The sequence below is a fragment of the Lagopus muta genome, chromosome 8 (assembly GCF_023343835.1).
Source record: "Lagopus muta isolate bLagMut1 chromosome 8, bLagMut1 primary, whole genome shotgun sequence".
Lineage (NCBI taxonomy): Eukaryota > Metazoa > Chordata > Aves > Galliformes > Phasianidae > Lagopus > Lagopus muta.
This window is the reverse complement of record NC_064440.1, coordinates 11947823-11970877: the sequence shown is the minus strand read 5'-3', so window position 1 is coordinate 11970877 and position 23055 is coordinate 11947823. Positions and strand designations below refer to the sequence as shown.

General features: G+C 35.0%; 1 long non-coding RNA gene across 1 annotated transcript in view; it reads right to left on the bottom strand.

Moving 5' to 3' along the window:
- Positions 1 to 21599, bottom strand: part of LOC125697080 (uncharacterized) — a 28694-nt gene extending 7095 nt beyond the window's left edge. The window contains exons 1-2 of the long non-coding RNA XR_007378671.1: positions 21502 to 21599; positions 17275 to 17369 (exon numbers count right to left, since the gene is read on the bottom strand). This is a non-coding gene — a long non-coding RNA (uncharacterized LOC125697080). The remainder of the gene's footprint in view (positions 1 to 17274; positions 17370 to 21501) is intronic.
- Positions 21600 to 23055: the final 1456 nt, after the last annotated feature.

Genomic DNA, 23055 nt, shown 5'->3' with positions numbered 1-23055 from the left:
TGTGTAAGTGAAGTTTCCTATTTTAGTACCGTCTGACTACATAGTAATTCAACTACGGCAGAAACCTGTTTATATCCTTATAGTAAAGAAATTTTTAAAGAATGAAAGAAAAAGGGAAAAAAAAAAAAAAAAAAAGGAAGAGTGAAAAGAATTTCTAATACATGTTAAATCTGTCACTAGCTCTCATCAGGTTGTTTACAACTTAATGAATTAACAGTTGCTATACTGGTTTGACTAAATATTTTACTGTGATTAAGTGCATTAGAAGACACAAACTTTTTTGAGTATTTCTCCAGCAACAGTGCAAATATTTTTTCACAGTATTTCACACCCACTCTAAGGAGTTTAAACCTGCTTAGCAAAGAATATCTCAGCTGTCTTCTGGGATCGAAAGGGGCAAGGGACAATATTACAATCTCAATTAGTAATAGATCTTTAGCAATAGATCTGATAACAAGATACACAAAGCCATGTAGAAGTACAAATTATTAAGCCAGTTCATTTAAAGTAGAGACACTTTTCACTGGACGGAAGGTTGGTGGTTGTACATTAATTGGATTCTTCAAAATGATCACTCGCTCTGTTTCTCAAAACTGCCCTTTTATGAGCTATCCTTCACGTATTGTATATATTCATTTTATGAACATGTAATTGCAGAAGTTGTGTAGTAAATAAGACATATAAACTAAATGTTTTGATAATTATCAGAGTATTTGATAATTTTGGGATGTTTTGCTGTTTCTCGATTAACTCAACTACCTTTCTAGGATGCGCCTTTGCCGACATCAAAAAACAGATAAGTTTCAAGTGAGGTCAAAGAACATTTTGTGTGGCATACTTAGTGATTTTTATATTACAGGTTTTATCTAACAGTGTTACCCTGTAAAGGTAAAATGCATCTACAACTATTAGTGGAGGTTGTTAGAACTCTTGATTGCACTTATCTCTTATACCTCTCTAAACACAAATTTAACTTACAGGATTGATGCACCTCCAGTCATTTTATCGTGTCATTCCTTCACTGCAGTCACTTGTATTTCTGAAATCCAGTGCTATTCATTTGTGACCTCTTCTCTGAAGAGCTTGCTGCTCTCAGCATCTCTAGACTACCACAGTTCATGAACAATATAACAGAAAGCAACAAATAGACCTTGTCGGAATATCAGTGATGAAGCACTGTAAAGCAGATCATTAAAACTGGACCCTAAACAGACAAATACACAGCAATCCGTTTCCTACTGCTCCACAAGTTGATTTATTGTTTAAGATCTAGATCTTCATATGTCCAGTACATTTTATGAGAAGAAACACTACCTGTATGGCCCACAGTGTGTATACTGTATGTTTAACAATCAGCTTGTGTAAGTAGGCCTAAATCCAATGTTGACCTCACAGATGCGATGATCTGTATTTGGGTGGCCTGGCCACTTATCTCAGCTGAAGTGGATAAATATCTGTTTTATGGAATACTTAAGTCACTTCTGGAGTGGGGTGTCCAGCTAACAAGAAATTCTTAGGGCAACACTGAATTAAATTTCAGCTTTTTTTTTTTTTTTTTTTTTTAATAAACCATCCTGGAAGATTGCTATAGGCATGTTGAAAAGCTGGTTTATAGAGGATTAGTTTTGCATACTGTTTATTTTATGATGCTCTCTAAACTAATAAGCCTACCTCGTTTTTTTGTTTTTTTTTTAAATGAAATCTTACCTATATTTTGCATTCTTTTCCTCTTCTTGTGTTTTTCCAAAGAACTCACTATAGTTATTCTATCTCCCTGCATGTATCATTTATTTAATTACAGCTCACTCATTTTTCCTACTGGAATTCTATCGGATGCAGCGTTTGCCACACAGCCTCAAAGAATCAAGGTAACAGGAATTCAGCCTGACTTTTCCAGCCTACTTCCTACACATTTCCATCATCTTCAGAGAAGAATTCAATAATAGGTGTAAGGTGACTTGAGGTCTATTCCCACACATTTCCCTTCTTACCTCAGGCATGTGATTTGATCTCTCTGTAAATTACTTACTGATTTGAAAATATGAGTAACAAAGCTAAACTGCTACACTGGAAAAAAAAAAAAAAAAAAAAAAGCACTAAAAAAGAGGCATTTTTATGTCTTTTTTTCTTAAGTCTGGCTCAAATAAGTGCCCGAAACTTATATTGATGGCATCAAAAGTCTTTTAAAGTTGTCAAAAATCATCTGTGTTAGCAAGTGTTTCATCAGATATTTAAAGAAATCACATTTGTATTTTTTCTTTATCACCTTACTTAGAAATGCAGTTACATTGCTGACTCACTTGGCAGACAAAACAAATGGGCTCTATTAGCTCCAACTCAGGAATATAAAAGGAATATATAAAAATTCCTGTCACAAGGAGAAAAAAAACTGCAGAGGGCTTCAGATTTTTTTCTTCTGCTACAGAAAGGAAGAAAATATATCTGGCTACTCAACCACAGTGAAAGTAAAATCTCTGAAGGAAGATCTAATCAAACGGATTTTTGATGCATATTTTAGGACCTGGAGTCTATAAGTACTTCTTGTGTTGTGAAGAGAAATTATTAAAATCCCTGGATATACATGTAGTATTTAAATGTACGTGTATAAACATACATATATGACACAAACACACAAATAAACATATACATGTTATGAGTACTACTGGAGCCTTAAGCAGAAATCTCCTAATTCTGGGGAGGTGAGAAGATAAGTAGAATGATCGCACATGGTTTTCAATATCAAATTAACACATTCAATATCAGTAAATGGCAATGTTCTTTCATCCCCATTAGAGGCAGATTTTGCTCAGAGATTCAGTTAACCATCTTTGCCATTTTATAATCACATTCATTCTATTATTAAGAAAAAAAACATATCTGAAAATCAGCTTACTCTGATTCCACACAAAGTTTGATAACAAGTTATCAAGTGAATTTACATGTAGGCTTAACATGCAAAACTCAGAATTAATATGTATGCAAGGTACAATAAGAAAAAAACGAATTTATGGCTAGGTGTATTAACATCTCTCAGGTAAAAATGAGATATTTCAGATGTGTGTCATTTTTCTTCAGGGATCTAAAAAGTATGTATTAAAAAGATATTTAAAATAAAGCAACTCATTTACTTTTCACCTGTTCTATTCCAACTGCTCTGTTCTCTCATGCTGATTCAAGTATTGTACATATCAGATGTGGTAAATAATAAAAGTGAATTTTTGGCTTCAGATTTATCGATAAATTTGTCAGCAGAAAATTACATGTCAGTCTAATTTCATGATTCTATTATCCTTCTGTCTAAAAACTTAATTAATAATGTAATTAATTCTTTAACTCAAATCAGAATAAGTCCCAGACACTGCCTTCTAATCTAGACAAGCATCCCTTGGTAGAAAATAGAATTAATGCAGCTTCTAATCTATTTGATAACTGAAGATATTTTGATGTATCATTAAGGAAATAATAAAAGATCAAAAGAAGACAATGGAAACATACGTTCTCCAGATTATTTTCCTTTCTTAGTGAACACCTTTTCAAAGCTGGTTTTGTTTATTACACAGAACAATCTTAACAGAAAATCTATGGTCATTAGCCTACAAAGATGCACATGGAAGTGTTTTATTTTTTCTGGGAAACCATAGTGGATGTGATATATAAGGCAGATTAATGGATTTGTAGTTTACTTTCTTCACAGGACAATGATGGCCCACAATCATCAGCATCTTTTGCAAAAAAAAAAAAAAGTTGGTTATTGTGCAGATTCCTTGTTCAAATTATTGTGAACTAGTTTACATTGGCTGGAACCAGCTAGAACAAGTTGAAATCAGTTAAGAAAAAAATTACATGAACAAAACTTCTGGTAATTGAAACGGTTCTGTGGAGTTCTTATGCAAGTTCTTATTGCATAAGAATTTGAACTCACGTTTCCTGTTAAATACAGTGTATAATATAACCTTGCTTATGCTTTTAAAATAGACATACTATAAACTATTTAAGATTGTTTTCTGGTGTAAATCAGAATAGTTCCTGAACATGCTATGTAACTTAATTACTACTGATTTGATTGATTACCTTCAGGATTGTCAATTAAATGAAAAGAGAAACTCTCATCTTCCACTGGTGCCATATTAATTTTTTGTTTGTTTAATTTAAAAAAATGCAATTTTTCATTACATGTTAGTGTAACAGTGAAGGACAGGAATAAAAATAGGTCAGAATCAAAAAAGTCCTGAGACTTTAAATAGGAAAAATGCTGTTGTTTAGAGACAATAAGATGCAGGCAGTAAGAGCCTGTGAACTAAGAATCATATTCTTGGTTTTGATTTAGACATCATTCTGTAAGCAGGGCTTTGGAAGTATAGATACAACTTTTGTCCTTTCAGGTTAATTTTAAAGAGCATTAGGATGTTACAACAACAAATCTTTAAGGAAGAACAAGTACTAAGCTTTTATTGCACAGTTTTTCCTCAGTTTCTATGGAATTATTATATTTAGAATGAGTAAATAGTCATTCTGGATATTTTCTTCTGTCCATTTATTGTACTGTCAGATTCATAACTTCTAAAAGAAACAAGTGTTTGAAATTCATTACCAGACCAGCTTACATGAATAGAAACTGAGCTACAAGGAATCAAGAGGGAGAAATAGTTGTGCATTGAAGAGCATAAGCAGTGCAACAGTTTGTCAGCTATATGTGATTCTTCATGGCATGGCACTGGGAACATAAGGCACTCATGTAACCACATATACAGAGAGAAAAATATTGTTGTTAACACAGTAAATAATAGCTTGGATCAAATTAAACCATTTCCAACCAAGAGATACTCCATTGTCATAATCTCCATTGATTAGAACTAGACACCTAGTCTAGTAAAGTAATACAGTACACATTGAGAACTACAGACTAAGGCCATTTACCTCAAACTGTTCTGAAACTAATGATGTTTGCTTTATGTAAGCACCATATATAGCACAGCTTTTTTTATATTTACTAAATCTCTTCATGATGCTGAAATGCTCCTATTTATTTTACTCATGTTTCGTATTATGATCTGAGTATTTAGCATTCATTTAGATGTTTATTAGGCATCAGTACAATATTTACAACTTGCTATAAGATAAAGCAAAACAAGAAATACACACACAATCAAGTTTTGACCAACTGTGTGCTCCAGCCAGGAAGACGCTTTAGCATCTGCTTATGCCTCCTCTGGGGAGTCCTTCTTTGCTTAGAATTAAACAGTTTCTTATATGCTTCACTGGATTAGCTCCCTAGAGCCAAATACACAAGATTCTACAGTTTGTCACAATATTACTGATTTAATGAGTCCCTGTGCTTTTGTCAATTGGCATCTGGACATTAATTTTTTTTTCAAGCATGGTTATTGCTTGAATGAATATGGGTAATAAAAATCTGTAGTGTTGGGCAAAAATACTTTCTCCTGTCCTTTCATTTGACATGAAGACGTTTTCTGCACCCACTTAATAGTGCAAGTTAATTGTACAGTAGCAACCACTGTAGCGTTCTCGAAGGGTTATGGATACAGTGTTTGAAGGAATCGCAAGATCTGGAAATACTGTGTATATCCCTGGGTTCTCTCTTCCATTCTTCTTCTATGGCTATTATTTTAATGAACCAATTTAGTTAACACCTCTCTGGAAAGGTAGATATTTAAAAGGCCCAATTTCTATAACATCCATAGCTAATCAAGAGTTATGAAGTGGCTCAGCAAAGAGTCTAAATCATAGCAGAGACTTGATCTATCAGGAGTTTGTACATGAGATTGTAATGATCCAATTCATACCAAATACAGTTTAAGGCATTGTGAGAACTTGGAGCATATCTTGTTCTCTCTCCACCACCCAGACCACTAGACCTCTAAATTAAGATCTTGGTCATACGAAGGCAAAAAGAACTTCTGAACAACAAAACACGATATGGATACTAATCCCAAAAAGGGAAGATGGATTTTTTTTTTTCCTTTTTCTTGTTCAGACTATGTGGGTTACTACAAGCTTCAGTAATGGAAGTATGTTGAGTTTATTGCTATCATCTTCTCAAGATTGTCAGAAAACTGTTAGAAACATTGCAAGTATCCTCCTCTCTTTAAGTCAGAAGACATTTGACACCCTATACATCCATTATTTTTTCACCTAATTGTACCTAATTGCCTTCTATAATAATTCCAGCAGATGGTAAGTTATAGTTAGTAGCAGAAAAGAAGGAAGAAACTTCTGCCAATCAAGTAGGCTTCCTACTTCCTTCAAAAGCCATCATTCATTCATTACATCACTCACAGCTCCTTCCTACTTATCAGCTTTACTAAATACTGTGCAAGGATTGGTACAGTTGTTTTCCTAGCTTGGTCACTTACGGGACTTTTTTCCGCTGTAGATTAGTTCTCATCCAAAATGCCATGCACACATCAGAGCTGATACACTTCCTTCCACAGAGAGAAAATACTTGTTCCAGTAAACCCCTCCAAGATTTCAGTGACCTTCAATGTGTCACAGTAACATCTGTAACCATAGAGGTTACCAAAAGATTTTATTTCTATGAAACCATTTGCTTGCACTTAGCAAGCAGCTCATCTACTTCAAATTTAAATCTTAGAAAAGTAATGAGGACAATTACTACACATATGAAAACTTTCAACGAGTCATTCTTCTTCCTTAAGAAAAAATAAGCACATCCAGCAAAGTGGAATGAAAACAGATATACATAAGTGCTTGACTTAATTCTTTCATTTCAATCATGTTTAAATATTTCATAATAGAGCAAATCACCCAGTCTTTCTGTTAGTTTCTGGTGCTATATAAAATGCAAGACAACCAGTGTTAATTGCACAGGTCATCACTGTGCAGACTAAAAGGACAAGGCCACTGTCTTCTCATGAATACCTCATTACTCTCCTAGTGGTGCACAGACCAGAATTTTCGCCACTTGTCACATGGCAGCATCTCATTCAACATCAGTTCTCAAAAATATATCATAGTATAAAGTCTGCTCACAGACAGCTATCAGATCTTGATGGAGTTTGAGCCATTACATTTGGAACTCTGGAACAGTCAAGTGAACATCTGAATATACACTTACAGATATAGGTATACATGCCTATGTATGTGTGCATATATATAACATATATACTAAGACCAAGATGTGGAGGAGTTGCTTGCTTTACCAAGGTAGCATCTGAAACAGCAAGCACAGAGGCACAAGTAGTGAAAAAGAATAGGTATGTATGATAGTTAAAATAGGCTTACATAAGATTACTGATTTACTAAGAGTTAATCAAACTCTTTTTTCTTAAAACTGCCTCTTTTCTCAGTCACTCTTAAGAGTCACCAACCCTTTCACCATTAATCTGACAAGATGCCAGGAAAATGTCGTCCTGTCTTCAAATGTCTTAAACAGAGGTAAGAAATAAAAGATGGTAAGAAATGATTAACACACAGGAATACAACTGCTGCCACATATCAGGTCTACACTTCTATAAATATTTCATTAATGAAATTTGCACTGATATCTGTCAAACTCCACTGAGTTTATACCGTCTGTTAGTGAAAAGCCTAGCTTTCAGCATTTTGCCTTATCAGCTGTGTGTGTCACTGGTGATATTTGATCAGTTGTCCACAAAATTTGTAAGAAATCAAAAATGAATTAAAAAAGATGTGGCTTTTAAAAAATATATAATTCATAACTAGCATCCACTGTCAAAAGGAGATTTAGAATCCAGATTCTTAACAAGTGTCCTGAACTCCTGAACTCCTTTGGAGAATTCAAATGGCAGCGTCAGTCTCCATTGAAATGCAGATGAGTAAAACCAGAAAACCTCCTTCTGTTCTTGTGGGTTTTGTTGTTGGTCTTATTCGGGTTTTTTTGGGTTTTGGTGATGGTGCTGTTCCTTTGTTTTTTGTTTGTTTGTTTTTTGGGTTGTTTTTTTTTTGAGTCTTGCCTGATCCCACTACTGACAGAATACACACAGTCATGATAACATGTAAAAAGAAATCCGTGCAGAACAGGGTGCATCACCTCCTGGAATGTACATGAACAGCATGTTTTGAAACCTTATTGGGAACTGAAGATTAAGATACACAGCCTGACACTAAGATGTACATATTGACTGCAGGTTTATCAGGTGTCTAAAGGAAAGGGAATGAGTAGTTGTAAACTGCAAAACCATATTCCCAGTTTCTAGAATATGATATTATCTTTAATGGAGACACATCCAGTTATTCATATCCACATGCATTATTGAATTGTATGCAACCTAAAAATTCTTGAAACATATCTAAACAGGAGCTGCTGAATTTATTAAAAACCTCAAAATTTTGATGGAAAATTTAATTTTAGTTTCAAAAAAAAAAAAAAAAAACAAAAAAATCAGTGTATTGAATCTTATTGGTAAAAGAGAAAGTAAAACATTGATAATCAGTGTCACATTTTATATCATTTTTTTATTGCTAGTGTGGACAAACATGATCAGAAATAACTATTTTTATATAAACTACAGTGGCAGTTTAACACAGAAGAAAATTTCAGTGGAAGGTTCAAAGGGAAAATTTAAGGGAAATTATTGAAATATCAATATTTTTTCCCTTCACAACTTTTTTTTTTTTTTTAAATCTCAACCAACCGACTTCTAATAAAGCATGAATAAACTCACCCTGATTATAAAAGCGTGAGACTAGGTGATGATTCAAGTGAAAGTGGGGACCAGTTTGTGAATTTCTCTAAATGCACATTGGTGCTTATAGACAACACAGTAGGAAACCAAGTACAAACCTCACACACACACAAAAATCTTCCCACTCAGAAAACCCTGCTGTGCAGTGCCCAATGGGGGACGCAGGGGAACTAAACTCTGTTTAGCTCAGTTTCTTGTCATGTTTCACGTAATAAAGACTTCCAGACATCTGCTCTTGTTTTAAGGTTAAGACTAAATAAGCTTAAAATATATTTGAGTAACTCCTCCAGCTACAACCTCTACCATTCCTAAAAGACACAAAGAAACTTATTCCTATGCTAGACTTTTTTTTTTTTTTTTAAAGTCAGTTTTCTTATTTAAGAGTGTAGAAAAAGGCACGGTAAAAACTGTAGCATACTGTCAGCATAACTAAAAATTAGACCAATTTCTCTCAGCAACAATTTAGATTGAAAAACTAGAGCAGAAGCAGTCTTTAAAAGCAGAAATGCAAGTCGGAGCTTTCACTTTTTAAAATCACCACTAAATTTTTCTGACAGCCTTGCAAGGCAGATCAGCAAATGAAGAAGCAAGTTATCTAATTAGGACGACCAAGATTAGTACCCCTAGTGAGTGTGCAAAGCCACCTAGGAGGGTTTGAGCCGTGTGAGTACAGCAAAGTCCCACAAGCAGGACAGCAACCTTGTGAATAAGTGTCACATTTGACAAAGCGGTTCATGTTGAGACACACCATCTGTAAGCAATATTACAGACTCCAAGGAGATGTCATGCTTGATAAAGCTGATAATGTCAATGCCCATCTGAAGTACTAATATTTTGAGCTCTGAGGAGTGGGGTCAAAATGAAACACTAGCAATGATGAGTTATAAGAAAGCACTTGGGAATATCATTAATGAAAATGAGCGCACTGGAACCAATCTGTACTTGATTTTCAAATATTTTTGCTTTTTTTTTTTTTACTTGGTTTTTCTCTTTTTTTTTTTTTTTTTAAAGTTTGTTCTACAAATGATGTCCCTTTTGTGCTATAAAAATCAGTAGCTTAGCACTGATCTACTTTGCTATAATTTCAGTTAGTGTTTATGCCATAAATTTAACTTATTTCATTACACATTCATTTAAGCTGTGCCTGGAATCCAGTCTACATGCAAAATCTTTAATTTGACCTCAGGTTTATAAAAGCAGAAGCAAATATGATTTATTAATGTTTTCTATTTATTTATCAGCACATAAAACAGCATTTTGGTATGGCATTTCATATTGAGTTTTTCCAAGTTACTGGTCTTTTTCTGATATCTAGTGGCTTGCTTTTAAAAATTTACTGTTGTACATTAGGTCTTAAGATTTCAATCAATTTGGTCTGTTGGATACATTGTTTGCTTGAAATAAAACCCTATCCAAATAAATTAATATTAATCTTAAGCCAGCACATGTGAACAAAGACTTACTTGTGATAACAGTCTGTAGCACAGAGAGACCTTCTGATGTCATTACAGAATATTTTTAGTGTTGAAATAAATATGGAATTAATACTATGTTATTGTAGGAAAAATTTAAAAAAAAAAAACAACATTCAATTTCAACTGGGGCCTTTACATCTTTTGTCATTATGGCATGATTTTTCCCTAAGGAAAATGGACCTCATTAGAATGTACATGAACTTTTCCTTTTACTGCACATCTATATCAGATCATTCTACTTCTGAAAAACACCTCACGGTTGGTTCATGTGTGATACAAGAGGCTCTCCGTACTCTGATCACTTCCCATTCTCTGGCAAAAAGCAGAAATTTTTAAATGGGTTTCTACAGCAACTAATAGTTATACCAATGAATTCTAATTCCTCTAGTGGGAGTTTAGGAAGGAGGCTAACAAAGGTCTTCCTCCAGTATAGTTGCCTTTGTAAGGGTGCCTTCATCGTCTGAATCAAGGTCACCAGAGAGCTTCTCCGGATCATCTGTTGCCTGCTCTTATTAATGTGCTTTAAAAATCACTGAATTTTTCCAGACACAAGATGCACTAGAATCATTTCTGGTAAAATCTGTTCTGACAGGTTCACATCAGGCCTATATTCACTTCATTTGTTGGAAATATGAGACACTTTGCAGGTCAGCACTGACAAGACTGTTCCTATACTTATGGGGAAGCATTTTTATCCCTTTTCTGATTCATCGCTGTGAAGTCTCATCTCTGTTATACAGTGTCTTTTGGATTTCTGTTTGGTTCCAGTCCTTTTTTTTCCTTAACTGAAGGAAAATGTGAAGACAATCTTTATTATCTTGTTTCGACTTTACACTACTAAGCTTATTATCCTAAACAGCTTTCTAATGGTTCAAGTCATGGAAAATTTGCAGCACAAACTGAAGTCTAACATTTGAAAATAGCTTCCCTTTTTAAGGAATAGCATTCAGCACAGTGGCCTCAATTTATGAGTGTTCAAAAAAAAAAGTCACAACTTAAGTTGTTCAGGGAGAATTAATGAAATCAAGAAGATAGCACATATATGTCAGATATCTACACTCCTCAGCTGTCACTATTCTCAGGAGCCCAAACATTGGCTAATCTCTACATAAATGTTTTTTTCCATGCAGCTACAAGATTTTCAGATACATCTCCAGTAAGATTCATGCGATTACTATAGCCATAGTTGCAATTCAATATCTGTTCGTGGCAGCATGTCATTTGACAACATATACAGAACTCCAAAGTGATAAAAACAAGTCCTACAGTACTTGGGAATTTTAATCCATTCTATACTCCACAGCCAAATAAACTAGATAAAGAGAAGTAACAGATGAAAAGATCAAGTCCACAGTGACCTCTTTACAATAAAAAAATGGATGGCTTTTTTTTTTTTTTTTAAACAGTCAATATAAAAGCAGCTTCTTGTGCTTTGCAGAAATATCCCCCTAAGAACAAATCTTTTATCCTATTATTTACTATTTCTATATACACTGAAACAATTTCAAGTTAGAAAGATTTCTAACACAGCAGAGTCTGGAATTCAGAAGTGAAAGCCTCTCCATCACTTGAGAACAGTCCTGAGATACCAGCCAACCAGTACCCTCTTGCACAAATACACTGCAGACCTGATGGATGGATAGCTTAATGCTGCTATCGCACCCTGCTGATCGATTCATCACACACTTACAATTTCTCCACCATGATCCCCTTAAGCAAAAGAAGGGAAGAGGGAGAATAGAACATGGGACATAAAAAAAGTAAAACAAAAATAATCTCCATCTATCTCATAGCAATTTCCCAGTGGCATCAGCATCTGATGGGCCCTTTGCACTATACAATGATGAAACTTGCAGTAAAAGGTATGTCATCTGCTAGCTGCTCTAGTTAAAACTGCAGGGCGAGGAGCGTCAGAATGACAGAGGATCAAACAGACAAACAACTTAACTTCATATGTATGGAATTTGAGAATTAAAGAGGAAAAATAAGTCTTGCTTGACTAGTAGCGCGCCACTGTTTTTTGTTTTTATTTAAGCAGCAATCTCCTGATGCACCTAGATCTCCAGGTAAAAAGGAAAGTGACACTTTATATGCAGTTTTAATCACTTGCTATATTGTGTCCTTAAAATATTTAGTATTGATCTTTACAAAAGCATGCAAGAAGACAAAGATAGCAAGTCCTGCCACCAAAGAAATAAGCTTTTCCTGTTCTATTTGTTCTTGAAGTTATTAATAATGAAATTTGAAAACTTAAAAGCCCTGGCATTGAACTTTTTTCATGCATTAGAACATTTATTAAAAAAAAAACCAGCATATCTGCCTGGTGTATACCACTATGACATTGTAGAGTGACATAATTAAATCACTGGTCACTTCAGTTAAAGGACCACATAATGAAGCACAATGCACTTTCCAAGAGCAGAGTTTCATCTGTTCTGTTCAATGTGCCAAAGAATTCATGCATTCCTAAATTCGGAAGTCAAACACAGAACTAAAGATTAGGTCACTGTAGACAGAAAAAGAAAGGAAATCTCAATATTATTATTAACTTTTCCAAAGTAAGAGCGGGAAGCAGGACTGATAAGAGGTTTGGCTCAAAGCAGCATATATTCAATGAGGGTGCCTAGAAGCAAGAACTATAATCTTCAGAAAATGACTTCAAATTGCAAATGAAGGAATGGAAAGTAAGAAATCCTTGGATGAGAGGTTGGCGGTTTTCTTTCCACCAAATCAACCCACACACACACTTTACTCGATTATATACACAGAAATAAGCAGTACATCTAAACAGAGGTAAGGGCAAATGGGCTTTAATAGATGTGTCCTCTAGAGCTTACAAAGTGAACTGCTAAAACTTCATCTGAATCCATCTTTTTAAAGCTGAGAGGAGAAGTTAATAAGGCTCTAATAATTGCTGGGTTATACAGGATGAATTCAACATGCCAGGAAACAGGTTTACTACCTGTACACAGAACCTAACAGCACTTCTAAGCCAGGGTCTTCGCTGGAAAAGGTAAAGAAACCACCAGAGAAAGTGGCTTATATTACAACACAAATGAAGATCATGACTGCTGTCAGTAATGCAGATGACAGGTTATGTACCTTGGTTGCACTCTAATGAAGGGAGAGTCATTCAGCTGGACAGTTTAAGTGCTCTTAAATCAGAGAGGTAAGACAGGCAGATGCAATTGGCAGGTACCTGTTAAATTAGCCTCGAGCAAACTGATTTGTTTTGCAACCAAAAAGAAGTTCCCACTGGGTGTTGTAATTCAGTGTAACAGCAGAGCCCGTGGGTGGGTGGGAACCAGACTTCTTGTCACCCATTTACTGCCTAGTACTACAGAAGTTAAGTCCTTTTTGGTGACTTTTGGTTTTTTTGGGTAGCGACATAATTGTAAGCAAAACAATCATATTTTCCTGCTGCTGGAGAAAACTTAATCCAGATGCAGGGTATTTTCTTGTGTTTACTTTTTAATAAAGGTATCTTAATTTAGCAGCTGTCTTAAGCTTTATTCAATACTACACATACTGAAGCTCTTCCCAGGAGAAGACACTTTTTCCGCTGGTATTTGCTCTCATTTTCTCAAGAATAATCTCTTCATTTAAAGTTTTATTTGGAACACGTGTTTTTTTTTAAACAGTTAATTGCCTGGAGACGGTGAAAGAACATTGCTGTTGTTGCTTATTGTTGATGCTTTTTGTTCCCTTAGCACAGAAAAAAAAAAATGTGGTTTTTACTATAAGGATTTGTTTTAGACAAGGTCTTTCACAAAAAAGCAGATACAAAGTCCATGCCCCCCAGACACTTCGCTTTCTTAAGTAATTGAATCTTTTGCTTTTCAAGAGCAGCCTATTTCAAAGCAAATTGGTGCTTTGTTTCTCTTTAACAATCTTTGCTCTTCTCTGATATCCTAATCTTGCCAGTCAGTTAGTAGGAGCACGCTGCTCCATATGCTTGAATAAACTACTGTAAAAAGTACTCAATGACCTACACGAACATAATGTTCAATTTACTCCCTAGGACTGAATGACAAAAGAAAGGTGACTTTTAATGATTCTAAAAGCATCAAATGAGATCAATAAACCATCAAAGATTTGATCCCAGGAGACCTCTTAGCAGCTCTATTTGCTCATAGTTTCCTTTCAGGGAAGATTGTATGAGAAAATGAAGTTCTCTGACTGTTAATGGATTTTTAGGCTCTTTCCAACGCATTAAGGTATAATTAGCAGCTGCATTCTTTGGGCTTTCAAGAATGTTACTTGTGTCTATGTCTGCTATTTTCTTGATGTTATGGAATTTGAACTCTTCATCCCCAAGAGCTTTTTTATAAAAATAAAATGTGAAAGAAAACAGTGCCAGAAGTAGTAACGATTTGGTAAGAAGACTCATTTTTCTCAGAGAAAATTTTGATCTTGATGGAACAAATGGATAAATTAAAAAGAGAAATACCATAGATAAACATACATACAGATTGTTGACTTAAAGTTTTCTTCATTTAGGTTTTTGAAGATGTTCACATGGTTTGTCGTATTATACTTGGCAGATCAACATTTTTCATATTTTCTAACGGAGTTACCCAAATTCCCCTGAGTATGAGGGCTATATTTCTATGTGCATACTGCTTTTCAGTATTTAAAATCCACTCTGCATTGAAACAGAATTACTTGAATTAAAGGAAACAATCATCATTACTGCAACCTGAATGTATCTCAGGTCTTTGCCCACACATTAGAAAAGAAAGTTATCTGAACAGATGTGCAATTTGCTTTTATTTCCCAGGCTAAGCTCTGTACAAAACACAAACTTAGATAAAAATAAGCCAGCAGTAGCTACGTGGTTAAGTGTACATAAGTAATTTTCACATAAATGAGAATGAAATATATGCGTAAGGTACTACAGTAATTGCCAAAACGAATCAAAATGGAAACCCAACTACTCTAACATGCTGCCTCTGACAGAGAGGGCCTGACATATATACAAATAACCACATATTTCAGTGAACTGCTGAGGAAGGTTTCTCTATAACAGCCCTTGTTAGACTTTTCATAGAACAAGGATTCTGATGCACCATCTTCTAAGATAATGGATACATTTCTGTAATATCATCTTTGAAAGAACCGTAAACATTTAGATGAATAACAGTCACAAAGCCATAAGTTTAAGGGAACAAATGGACCTGCTCTGTTTGCAAATTGCATTTAATGTAGGTGTCTGAGGTGCAGCTGGCTGATCTGATGAGTAGTTCCCTTTACTCTTTAAGCATTATGCATACATACAATAAACTTACATAAAATATTTCTTACTGACAGACACTGCAAATCTTAAGACAAATTGAATACTTAAATATGTTAATAGGGATCTCATAACGTTACATGGAAAATTTTGAGCAATTTCTCACGTACTTACCCATATTTCTCTAAAAAAAATCCCATTATACTGAAAATAAGCCACATTCTTGGCAACACTACTGACTTTTAAGCTAAAATAATGTACTCAAAACAATACCAGCAATGGTTTGGGCAGCATTTAGAATTAGAGTTCCTAAACACTATGGTACTGTCACACTGGAACAGAAGACCTGCTCTCTCTCATACAGATAGGAGTTTTATTTCGTTCTCTTCCTCATTCCTAAACTGCTCATCCATCCTAGATTTTAAATTCTAAATTGGCTTTGTGCAGTGATTAGTTGAGGAAGGGAATTCAAAACCAATATTTTCCATAGCACTTTTTTATTTGGTGCTATATTTTCAATGAAAAGCCATTTGAAAAGTAGATTTCTTTTGTTTCTCTTTCATGGTAGTCGATCGTAAAAACAAGAACAGAAAATAACTCCCCAATCCTTGTAAGCCAGATAAACTGGATTCAACTGCAATTCTTCTCCAGACCTCAATACAGTTTGATAAATAAAAATTTCATATACAACTCCATTTCATTACGAATCCAAACTTCCAAATGCAGTTCTGAATTGAGGTATATGTGGTTTAACTCTCTGACCTTTGGATTCTGTCAAAACATGTAATGTTGTTGATGAACACGTGGAAAATTTGAGTTTCTAGCTCCTTATGATTACATTTAATGTTAGTATTAGTAAGAATCTTTCACTGAAACCTGAGTGCATAGCTTCTTTCCCTGTTTTATCTTCCTTTGGACTTTATAGGAACTCGGAGGAATATAATAAAGATACATGTAGTCTCTAGTCCTACTCTCTGGGTCACAGATAGTAGTTTTGTTCTGCATCTTTTTGATCCATAGCAAAAAGAAACTGCAGCCTTCTCTCAACAACACAGTTTAAGAAATCTAAGTGTTTTAAAGTTACGTAGTTTGAAAAGCAGCGGAATCACCTACAGGATTTTAAATGTTAACACCTACCTGGGCTCCTAATAAATGATTTTTTTAAAGTTTCTAATTAACATAAAAATAGGTATTCTTTGTTTATGATGGGAAAAAGCTATATGTGTGAACCCTGGTTTAACTAAAATTCCATTATTTTCTTAATGAAGGAGAAGTACCCACATCTCTCTACTACTTTGCTTAACACTAAGTCAGTATCATTTTCTAGCCAAAATATTGATTAAAAAAGTTAAAACATGTAATGTAATTGACCAAACAAATTATTTTGTAGCAATAAATATCCATTCACTTTTCTGCTTCTTCAGAAAGAGGTATTGATTGCCAACATATGGCTATAACGAGCACTTAATACAGCAACGTGGGTCTCAGCTGTTTTGTGGCAGAAAAAAAAAAACCAAAACCAACAACCACCAAACATTTCTTTGACATAGAATACAGTACAGTACTTTGTAGCAAAGTTCAAAGGACAATAGGATTAGCATAATGTTTATTATCTCAGAGGAAAAAAAAATAAATCACATCTACCATTCCTCTGCATCACACATCATTCAGAGGACATTTCAAGTGATTTTCCATAACTTATGATTGGCAGCTTACCCGAAGACTGCCTTCAGATATATTTATGCATGAGATGCACCAAAAATTATTCTTTTTGAGTAGGAAATGCAAACCTGACCAACATCAAGCTTTAAAAATAAAAAACTCAGACATATTCAAACTAATAACAAGAATAAAAGAAAAATTGCAAATGCAAACTTACCATGATGTATCTGTAAGTGGACATGGACCTCTTAGATTTTTCTTCTGGAAGATGTTTGCCTGCTCACAAGTAAGGCAAGAAAATCCAGCCTGCACCTAGAAGTAAAAGATTCCACCTGTAAAATTAGTTTTCCTTTAGTTAAGATAAAAAGTTTTATCATACTTATACTCAAGTTTAGTCACAGATGAACTAAAAAACGGCTCAGCACAGAACTCAGCTGTCACATCTATGCATAAAACACATCAGGTGTTGGTTTGATGTGGAACCTCGTTAGAAATCACATAACTGCAGTGAACATCCACAAAATAAGTGTCAGCAAAAAGCTTTGTCAAAAACATTCTGCAAGCCAATACTCCAAGTCAATCAGAATAAGGCTAAACACTGTAGTCTCCAAATACTTAGGTAGAGCTAATTAAAACAGAACAACAGAACAGATTCAAATATTAATCTTATACCTCCTTATTCGTGAACTCTTGTTTTCAGCTGCTCTATTAGCTCTGTAGCTTAACTCTGGAGCTAACTGAAACTAAACAAACATCAGTTACTATCATCTTACTAATCTACTCTTACAATGAGTGACAGGCTGAGTTATGTAAAGTAGCTGGTGCCTAGCTTATCACCTTGTATTTGTCACTGCATTCGTTAAAAAAAAAAATCAGAAAAAAAGCAGAAAGGATTTGATTAACCTGGGGCACAAAAGAAAACCCATAAACATCAGAGCACTGAAGAAGTCTGTTGTCCACTTTCGGAATGAAGTCCAAATAAATAAATGAAGCCAAGGTACAACCTCTGCGCATGAGAGGGAAAAGATGACAACAGATTTTATGACTGTTTTTCTTTTCTCCTTCCCCATGACAACCTCATTCCTAGAGTTCTAGGTGCAAGTTATCTCCTGCATCACTTCCAGGCATTATACCGACAGTTTCACACTAAACAAATCACTCTAGTTAAGGAAGTATAATCTAATTTCTAAATAGCAAAATTCCATCTTCTATTACACACTTTCCTGCAGCCACTCCTTCATTAGAACATTTAAGTATATGCTTAACGACATTAGAGTCACAATCCCACTGTTTTTTTTTGTTGTTGTTGTTTACTTTTTTTTTTTCTCCAGTTCTCTACCACAAAGAACATACTCAAGTGCTCTGCTAAGCTGTGGCCTACCTCCCTAAGGTCCTTAGCACTCCCTTCCCTGCTGTCACAGATGAGATTGCAGCTGTCAGTACTGATGTTCAGTTGCCTATTTTTGGCAGCAGAGATTTCTCAGTTGTAAAGCCTTTGGCCAAATGACCATCAAAATTGGAACGGCTAGATTTACTGTTCTTGTAGGCAGTCAGAAACTCTGCAAAACATGGTGTGGGTGGGTGTGATCATGTTTGTTTAATGGATCTATTGCCTGCTTCAGGCCAGATGTGCTATTGCAAGTAACAGTGTATTTTGCCTTTCCATAGCATATAAAAAATATTGCCTTTTCTTGGGCCAAGCCTAAAAGGAACTTAAGGCAATTGGAAATTATATTATTTTTTTAAATAGTTCTATTCCAGTAACTATCCAGAACTCTAGATTTTCATCATAATTATAAGAAAATAAGTTTCAGATTTTATATATTCTCATTCCTAATCAAATCAGTTTTTAGCCATGTTTTCTTAAATCGATGCTTTAACTATTCATTGAATTTTAAAAATTAAAATAAAGTTAACCAATCAAGTTACTGTCAATCAGTCTTCCTGATTATAACACTATTTGCAATGTATTGCAAAGTGGAAATCCATTCCAATCTTGCTGGCCAGCTGGTAGAATGCTAAATATTGTTACTACATCAAGATGAAGCATCAAATTAATCCAAGCAGTTAGACAGCCTCGGCTATTTTTTCTTTATGTAGTAAAAATCAAAAACATTTTAGCAACAAACACGCTAGTTGATATTCAGAAGTTTTGCAAATGACTCTTTACTGGAAAAGATGACTATGTAATTTGAAACAAATTCCTTACTACAATTGTAAGCATAGTATTTTTAAAGAAAACTCCATTTAAAGTGTGTTTATCTGAAGTACTGAGAACACAGTAAAACAACTATGTATCTTTATCTAGAGCACTAGCCAGTCAAGCCTTTGTGCAAACAATTCCACACGTAAATCATGTTACTAGGTATGAAAAAAAAAAAATCACTGCACAAGAACAGAACTTCTTTATAAACAGCTATGTGCTACTTCAGCTTCTTGCTTTCCTTCTTCACCCCTCTGGTCTTCCCACTTCCTACTGTTCAATTTTTTGTCTTCGAAGGAGTGGAACTGCCTCCGCCGTTAGTTGAGTTTACAATTTGTGCTTAAGGTAGGAGCATGCTTCCCCAGTTGTAGGAAACAATAAGGTAAATAGAGAAGACTAGAGCTAAGGCAGCATGATAATAAAGTCCCAATAACTCTGATAAACTGAACAGTAGTATCATGTTGTCTTGCATAAACTTCCAAAGCAACTTGGAAAAACACAAAAATACACAGTCCTGCACATTAATTATGATTGTAGGTAAGCATTTGTTAAACACATTGCACAAACTGTCCCTGGTCTTCTAAATCCTAATGGCCTGTATTGTGAGCAGCTGCCTCTGACATGGAAGTACACATTAAGCAGAGGTATGTGATTGAATTCATCTGGAAAAAAGTACACCATTGACATGGATTGACACTTACTGAACATTTATGGACACCAAACACAGTGTGAGCACAGTGGGGTGGTAAGTGGTGCATTTCAGCAGTGGTGATAGCAACAGTGGGCCATGTGCCTTGGTGCAGATTTTTATGAGTGCAGCAAGCAGGCTTTTATTCAGCATGGATAAAATCATACTGCTAATGGTAATGACTACGTTAAGAAACTGTTTCATAGTTGAGAATTTCCTCTATCATAAAGCATTATCTTGCTCTTGCACCTACTGTAGATTTGGTGAAAATGAAAAGGTAGCATTACACTTGGATCAATTTATGTGCAACACACGTAGAAGAAATCAATTTTTGTCTGTATTTTTAATTGTTTTTGTTATCAGCTCCTAACATGCTCAGAAATCTACTTTAATTTCATTAAAAATGATTTAATAAATGAACAATGCACCATCAAAACTCAGGCGCTGCAGAGACTACTCTCATTTCTAAGGTTACTGTGTCATCTGAAATAGAGACACATCCTTTCTTCTGACCAGCCTTTTGATAACCCAAGAAAAGTATAAGTCACAAGCTGGTAATAAAAAGGAATAACTTACCCTGCTCAGAAGATAAAAACATGCTAGAAAAGTCACAGAAGAATGCAATCTCCAAATAAGAATGTTCCCCTCTCAGCTGCCAGCCCTTAAACGATGTTAGGGAGGGGTGAACCCTGAGTGACACCAGTGAATTTCTTGCACCTGTGCTCCCAGGTCCGCCCACACCTCTTCACCAGGTGCTCAATCACTGCTTCAGGCTGTGACCTAACAGTTCTCTTATAGCTACAAAAAGTGCATTCTTAACTTCTGTAGTGAAGTGGTGGGGAATCTAATTGTTTACTTTGAAAAATGAAAAAAAAAATCTTATAGTTCTATGAGTCTATTCAATATTCCTTTTTGGTATCAAATACAAACACCCTATTCACAATTTACCTGCTTTAGTTCTGAAAGTTGTTCTGCCCAGTGGGCAGAATAAACAGCAGGGCATTTTCTGCTAACTAGACAGAAATCTTTTCACCCTGACTTAATGAAATGCAGAAAACACCTCTCAGCCATAAGTTGCCAAGGAAGAACTCCTTGCAGTTCTTCAGCTTTGTCTATAGACGGTACATGAAAACGTAAGCTTTTATATGTATTTATATATATATAGATAGATATATTTAAACTGCTGCTGATAGTTCACAGGCAGGGTAAATGCATCACTTTGAGTTTCAATTGTTTTTCTAGAGCAAAACCTCAGTTTGGTTGCACAGCAAATCACAAAATACCCCTATTTCCACCCTCAAATTAGAGTTGATTTTTTTGTACTTATTGATCATGTTTCATACTGCTTATCTGATGCAGTCATTTCCCATTTTATGAGACAAGAACACAAATGGAAAGACAATTTCTCTTTTTTACTTCTTTTTCATTGCAAAGACATCACAGTTGAAAAGTTGTATAATCAATGAATACTCAAATGTTATAATTACAAAATAAACAAGAGAGTTAGGAAAAGCAGATTATGATAACAAAAAGAAAATAGATAGAAAGCTTACCAATATCCTCATGAAAATCCAGCAGAGTAGACCTCCAGAAGAGATCCTTCCACAGTGGTAGTCAGTTCTGAAATGGCTCTAGGAGAGGTAGAGCCAGGCTCCACCCCTTCTAGCAGCACAGGTGAATTGCCTTCAGCTGTGCTGCCATGGCTGACTCATTGCTCGCCTCAGGTGATCAATTAGAGGTTCAGGCTGTGGTTCAGCAGTTCCCATACAAAAGTAGAATTAAATTTCTTCCATTGTCATTTGTTTCTTGTTTATCTTCAAAATTCAACTGTGTGAGATTCTAGTTTGTCAGCTCCAAGAGGCAACGGGCTGAAAAGGGGAATAAGGTATGTTTCTTAGACTCCTCAGCTTAGCTGGTATACTCACAGGCACAGTCTAGTTGTAATGAGGTTGCATCTTATTACTAATGTAGCTTCTTTTATAACCCCATAAAACATGATAGGTAAATATGTTCTTTTGTAATTAGGGAAGATAATGTTACATCAGAGATGCAGAAAAGTTCTGAATAAATACACTGATCCTCTAGCAAAGATAACAATACTTACACATTATGTAATTGCATTAAATATCTGTATAATCAAGTGCCTGCTTACTCTTTTTAATGTACTCTACTCTGTAGTGAAATCTTTTGCTTTCAGATGATCTTGTAAAATGAGAAAGGAATTAACACCTTCCATGTGTTTTTACTAAGAGACACACAAGCACATTGACTATTGAAATGCTTATTTTCTGTAAAAGTCCAGGCTTAGTTTTCAGACACCTGGAAGCTTACAAGGATGTAGAAGGATGTAGTTTATAATTATATATCTTATTACTTTAATTTACTTGTTCATTTTTACCCAACAGGACTTTAAAAAATACTTAATTCAGGTGCAGGAAAACAAAACAAAACATATATTTCTGTCTTTCCAGAAGCTAAAAACACATATTTAATACAATAGCATAGTTCCATAGACAGGGAGCTACAAAGACCATCCAGCACAATTGCCCAACAACTTCAGGGCTAATAAAACAATAAAGCATGTTATCCAAAAACCTCTTGAACACTGATAGGTATGGGACATCAGCCGTCTATCTAGAAAGCTTGTTCCAGTATGACCAATGTGTTACCTAAAGCACATAATGAGCTAATGACTTTTCCAGTATCTTAGGTACACTCTGCACATTTTTAGAGAGTGTAATTAGCACTGAAAAAGATATAATATTAAGAATTATAGGATTGGAGTTCTTAGTTAAATGACTGCCTGCCTATTTAGAACTTTTATTTCTGGCTGATTTGCACTCTGATGCTTTTCCATTTTATGCTTATTTCAGCATGATCTGACTGGGATACAGACTTAGAAACAGTCAGGTAAGCCTTCTACACTAAAGATAAGCATAGGGAAAGTATCCCTCCACCAAATATTGCCTTCAGGCTTTGCTGTTTTATTATGGTGTCAATTCTCAATACATTAATTGGACAAAACTACTTACAATGTTTTCACCTACAGAGCAAATACATCAATAGAGAAAAGAAGCCACATAGAACTAGAAATACAGGAAGAAGCA